The sequence below is a fragment of the Corvus brachyrhynchos genome, unplaced genomic scaffold (assembly GCF_000691975.1).
Source record: "Corvus brachyrhynchos isolate BGI_N302 unplaced genomic scaffold, ASM69197v1 scaffold370, whole genome shotgun sequence".
NCBI classification, from domain to species: Eukaryota; Metazoa; Chordata; class Aves; order Passeriformes; family Corvidae; genus Corvus; species Corvus brachyrhynchos.
The window spans coordinates 3,818,314-3,824,313 of NW_008235977.1; the positions used below are offsets into that span (position 1 = coordinate 3,818,314).

Below are 6,000 nucleotides of genomic sequence, written 5' to 3' on the forward strand. Positions count from 1 at the left end.
GGAATTACTAGAAATTCACATGGAAATGCAAAAAGAGTGCTGAATTATGGTAACCAACCAAAGCTGAGTCAACTCTGCTAAGCAAACAAAAGAGCATTTATTTTAAACAGAAACACTGGACAAGTATTTTTGTAGAGAAAGATACTTTTATTCTTAAAAATTCACCTCTCTGACTCTCCAAAAAATTTTTAAACATTCATAGAATCTTTTCAGAGGTATCACTTTAACTTCTGCATCCCATTAAGACAAATTATTTAAACTACCAGTCTTCTTCAGTGACCTAATTACTTACCATACAGCAACCATACAACTCAAATAATTTTTGAAGGCTGAAAAAATAAAACCCTTCTCAAATATGGAACTTATTAAATAATGGCTTTGTGGCCAAACATATAAAAAAAGCCAACACAAAAATCCTAATAAGGGCAATTTAAACCTAAAATTTAAGTTCTAAGTACTATACCTCATTTACCATTGTGAAATTACATACCACCTACCACACTTCATGCATCACTGCTTGGGAATTTCAAGAGCAAGAGCAAGCCAAACTGATCAAAAACATCCCTGTATTCCCAAACTCAGTGGCATGTTTTGCAGAAGACACTATACCTACTACTGTAAGTTGGATCAAGAAGTTGTACACAAATATTAACTTAATATATTGACAATATATTGGAAAACTTCAATTTTATGGTCAAAGGTTAATTTTCATCTTCGTTTCTTCCACAATAATTTACAGATTTCTATGGTTAAAATATTTTCATTAACTTGCAAGTTAGAAAATACTAGAAACCCAAATGACGAAAAAATTGGACAATAGGCTGAGATGACTCATTTAACACTGATTGCTCAAAATCATTTTCAATAGCCTAGCCTTTGCAAAACTTCATTAAAGATTACCTCATACACTTATGTATGATTCAAGAGTATGCTGCCATACCACTGTTGTTAGCCTTTGCTTTGGTGGAATCCAATCATAATCCCTGCTCTGGTTTAGCTAACAAAGGAAAATCCAGTTTGTGGGATAATTTGGTTGTCTACCTGAGGTAAAAACTGGAGAAAAAAGCACTGCTAAGAGAAACCAACAATGTTTAAACATATATTAATCAATTAAATAGGACTTCATAACTGAAATTAATCTGCTAGGAGAATGTAGTGGAAGATTAATATACAGCACTTAGAAAATACCAAATACTAATTTTAGAAGTAGCTTTATAAAAAAAGTCAAAAATTAGCACACTACACATGAAAAGAAAAAACCAAACCCTTGCAACATTACATGGCTAAACTTCAGAAAAAGCTCAGAAACTCAATCCAAATTAATGTCCAAGTATTTGCCATATACTCAAAGAGGCCTTGCAGCTGTTAATATTTTCCATCAGCACTGCTGACAGCATGCTCACCAGTTTGGAGAGCAGTACATGAAAGCAAGTGGCTTCTCCTTTTGCACATATTCACACACCTTTAAAAAGATAAATGTTTCTCAAGAACCAGATCTATGAGAAGGATGGGACCAGAACCTGCTCCCAGTGCCTGAGAGATCAGGAGTGACCAAAGCCACAGCTGTGCTGGTGAGAGAGCAAACACAGGCAAACTCGGTCTTAGGATAGAGAAAAGAACCAGACTGGGTTGTATCCTATTAAACAAGGAGAGGTTTAATGATTTTCAAATGAAGCCTGCTGAATGGTGGAAGGTGAATAGAGGTACTGCTGGGAGGCTCTATTTGAACTGCACTGTCATTTCAGAAATTCAATTAAAAGCAAGCGCACAAAGATTACAGCTGCAAATTATTAATATAGCAAAATTTAGCTCAGAAAAAAAACCCTAAAATTCTTCTAATGCTTCTAGTCTGCAAATCAGATTCTTCCTCCAACACTCCCTGGTCTCACCCATACCCACTTACCACTTGAGGCTTCTCCCAAATTTACTCTTCTTGTCCCTAAAGGAAAGATCAGCAGTGCTTCAAAATACCTCCTTTTTCTGTAGGCAGTTGTCAAATCTGTTCTTCCTCCCTTCAGTCTCATATATAGTCCTTAATTCAATGGAGTGAGAACATTTGCAACATGTTTCCATTCTCAGAAAAATTCTTTAAAAGTTTATTCAGTAACCCTTCACAGCTTGATCTGTTTTATGTTGGACAAGGTGCTTGGGAGGAGAAGTGCTGGGCAGGCTGTGTCTTTAAATGCTTTTATCCACACACTCCCACGCCACACAGAGCCTTTTAAAACACACTGTTGCATCCACTGCTTGCAGTGCCTGGGATTGCCATCCAGCCAGGCCGGGTGAATCTAAAACCTTCTTGCCCCTCTTGGCCACAAGAATGGCAAATTAAAAATCACAGCATCCCACAGCCACAGCAGTCATATCATTGGCCATTCTGAAACAAGAGCTAATGAGAACTATAAATAGAAGAGGATACAGAGAATAGGCAAAACCCCTGAAGCCTTGCACAATGAAATGCACACATTCTCTACGGGGGAAATGAAGTAATGCCCTGTTATTGGCATACAGCATGTTATGGAATTGTCCGAGGTTTTCCACATCACCCTCCAACAGCAGAACAGCAACAATTGTCAGCAGCTTCCTACAGCTGTGCAGGCCTTAGCTCACACTTGAAGTTTGGTGCACTGGAACTATCACTGGCTGCAGAGGTGGCTTGGTTTTTTGTCTTTCCTGGCATTGTAGCAAGAGGACAATTTCCCAAAATTGACACAGATGTGCTTACATATGCTTCAAGCTCCAATTACTTAAAAACAAAAAAAAAAAAAAAAAAAAAAAAGCCAGCCAAGGACCTGACTTATAACCTAAGACTAAGATAACCTTCCTCCCTTTTATTGTGAATCTTTGAGTAAAACTATGTCATTTCTCAGGAAAAGGAGAGAACTGCAGACTCTTCTGTTAAAGCTGGTTATCTTTACCTATGCCAATCACATCCTGCTCCAGAGATATTTACCAGAGTGTGAGAATATACCTATAATCATAAAGTGAATTAAACATATAAATAAGTTCCATGAAGGTAATTGAAAGCAAAATGAAAAGAATAAAAAAAAAAAAAAAAAAAAAACCCAAGCCTTTGGTTCACTACAACCAGCTCACTGTAGAAAATAACCCCCTTTTTCTAAATCTTAACAGGGACAAATGTGCAACACCAGTAATTCAATAGTGGAGTTCAAACTGATTTCATGTTCCAGGTCTGATCCTGAGCCCCTGTCAGGCTGTAATTATGCTTGCCCACCCCTTCCCTGTTTCCTGTGTCCAGGAGCAATCAGCCCTTTGGTTCACTACAACCAGCTCACTGTAGAAAATAACCCCCTTTTTCTAAATCTTAACAGGGACAAATGTGCAACACCAGTAATTCAATAGTGGAGTTCAAACTGATTTCATGTTCCAGGTCTGATCCTGAGCCCCTGTCAGGCTGTAATTATGCTTGCCCACCCCTTCCCTGTTTCCTGTGTCCAGGAGCAATCAGCCCACACAGAGTGAGGACATCGACAGACCACTGCTGCAAAAAGCAGCCAGGGACACAATGTCATTACTTGAACAAAACAAAACCAAAAGGGGCTGCAACCATCATCTCGGGCTGCTCATGACAAGCCTAAGTACCAAGTTAGCAAGAGGCAGGATTTAAATTTATCCTGTCCTGCTGCCCAGCAAACCCTGTGTTTCACCAGCCTCTGGCTGATGCCCCGAAGGTGCAAGTTCTTTGGAAACACCCAGTGCTGGCTCACCAGGCAAACTGAGGCAGGCCCTGCAGCTGAACTGTTACAATGCCCTTTTCACTCAGAGCTAGATTTCCCGACATCAGCAGGCGTGAAAAAACGTTGATACCACCCAGAGGAAACCCTTGCTTTCCCTCCAGACCCTTCCCATCTGCTGCCAGGCCGCGGTCTGCCAGGAACACCTAACACCTGCAGCCTCCTGCCCAGCTGTGACTGCTCACAATTGCTGCTCTGACACATCCATGTCCTGTGGAAAAGAGCATGCAGAAAACAGCACGGTGCTGCAGCCCCATTACTTTTTCCTGCAAGAAAATGGACTTGAGAAACGTGACTGACAAATTGCAGGAAGGAATGTTAATGGATATCGCAACAGCAGTAAAAGCACTCAAAGAACTGAAATGCTTCCTCTGACTCTCCATCTTTCCTTTTGGTTTCGCCAATGTCTGAATAGCTTCTGAATTCCTTTCTTTCTCGCAGCCCTACTGAAAAAATCAGTGTTTTCCAAACTGGAAAAGTTTATAATTCCGAGCTTTTGAACTAGCTAATGTTTCTCACATCTTACCTACCAAGTAAGAGTTATTATTTGAAACCTTGTGCAACCTCTCTTAAATTTCCGTGGGCACTGAATATTACACACGTGCACCGGATTCCTTGAGTACTTAACAGCAAACAGCTCTGGTGAATTACAAAAGTAAAATGCGGCATTACGGGGTGTATTTGTATTGGGACCGCAGGAATGTTTGCATTCAGCATCAGCTAAATGGGAACAGCCCTTTAGCAACATCAGATTAGGACAGTTTCGCACCAGTGAATGCAATTTAGATGACAGAAGATCTGACCAGAGAATTCCACAGGAGAAATGAATGCTCCGCCATTTATCTAAAGATTGGGTAATTTTCAAGAAAGAATCAGGCCACTTAAGGTACTGTTGCAACCACCATGAGGCAATATCATATTTTAACAGTTTAACAATGGATTTAACTGCAGTTTAGAAAAACTGATAGTGTGAAATTAGACTGCATTAGCACACGTACAAAATGTTAGCTGGGGCATTATCTCCTCCTGACATAAACTGTGGATTAAACTTTCTTCATTAACAGGACTCAGGTTCTTCATAAATGGAAAGTGAGAGGTCTGGTTGCTGCTGTAGTTCTTTGGCGCTCGTTGGGGGAGTATTGGGGGTTTTGTTTTGGTGTTGGGGGCGGGGTGTTTTCTCTTTTACATCAGCTTGGTTGCAACCCACATTAATCAATAATCTCCCCTAAACTGAGAGAGATGCCTCTCTCGTGCCTCTGTTCATATTAAGATGAGACTATGAACAACTCTGGTATCACCGAAAAGGTGCACAGTATCTTACCACAAAACCAAAATCACACAAGCCATGTATGCAGAAGATACAGCTCTGCCCTTCTTCTCTTCCTTAAAAAAAGACTAATTCAGCAGCCTGGGGGGCTGTGTTTGCATTTCTCTAAGGCTACTTTCTGTTATTTTTCTCCCAGCAGTTTGAATAACATTAGCATGGGTATTACCTGCTCTACGAGACCACGGGGTATATCTATTCTATTATTTCTACTTTACAGTCCCAGCAGTACATGTCTTCAAATTACTTCTAATAATTATTTTGCAACCACAACACAATAACTGCCACCAGTAATCGCACTCTGGAGTTGATCTACTTCCTAAGTCAGCTTTTCTGCCGTACTTTAACTAATCTGGGTCAGTCATACAGTCACACCAGGTTCTGGGAAAAACATTTGGGTCTTTCAACGTTGCTAAGGCACTCTTCTGTAGCAGCTGTGAAAATACAGTCAAAATATGTCTGCTACTCCATTTTTACCCTGCAAATGTTCCTTTACATTTTGGATTATATTGACAGGCTTCAAAGAATATAGGTGTGAAGTGGCCTTTTCTGTAAATGGTTATTCTAGAGTCCTTTTGTTCCTCTTTTTTTCTTTATTTAGTTTAATGGGGGGAAACACCTTGGGCATTTTGAATGCATCTAGAAATAGGCCTTCACTACCAAGGCTACTTACAGTCCAAAATTCTGGTGAAATTCCCACTGAGTTCAGCAGAAACAGGATCCATGGTGGTTTCTTATATTTAGGCTTTTCTTAGTCATTGCCTAGCCACAGAGTTTTATAATCATTCCAGGTCCACATCTACAGAAAGGGATAAAGTATTCAGGAACAAAGGGGCTCCATCTTTGGCACATACCTTGCTAAGATTTCCTCGAATCTTTTTCAAAATAAGGAACAAAATGGGACTGCAAAGGCAAAAGTTG

At 39.9% G+C, this 6,000-nt stretch overlaps 1 protein-coding gene across 6 annotated transcripts in view; it reads right to left on the reverse strand.

Annotated features, from left to right (window-relative positions):
- Positions 1 to 2,006, reverse strand: part of MYO1B (myosin IB) — a 98,771-nt gene extending 96,765 nt beyond the window's left edge. For 4 of the 6 annotated variants that reach the window (XM_008630068.2, XM_017728728.1, XM_008630060.2 and 1 more), the window contains exon 1: positions 1,904 to 2,005. The gene's annotated coding sequence lies outside the window, so the exon portion shown is untranslated. Of the gene's footprint in view, positions 1 to 1,903 lie in introns of all 6 variants that reach the window. The other 2 variants (XM_017728722.1, XM_017728714.1) reach the window with 1 other exon arrangement.
- Between the last annotated feature and the right edge of the window lie 3,994 nt (positions 2,007 to 6,000).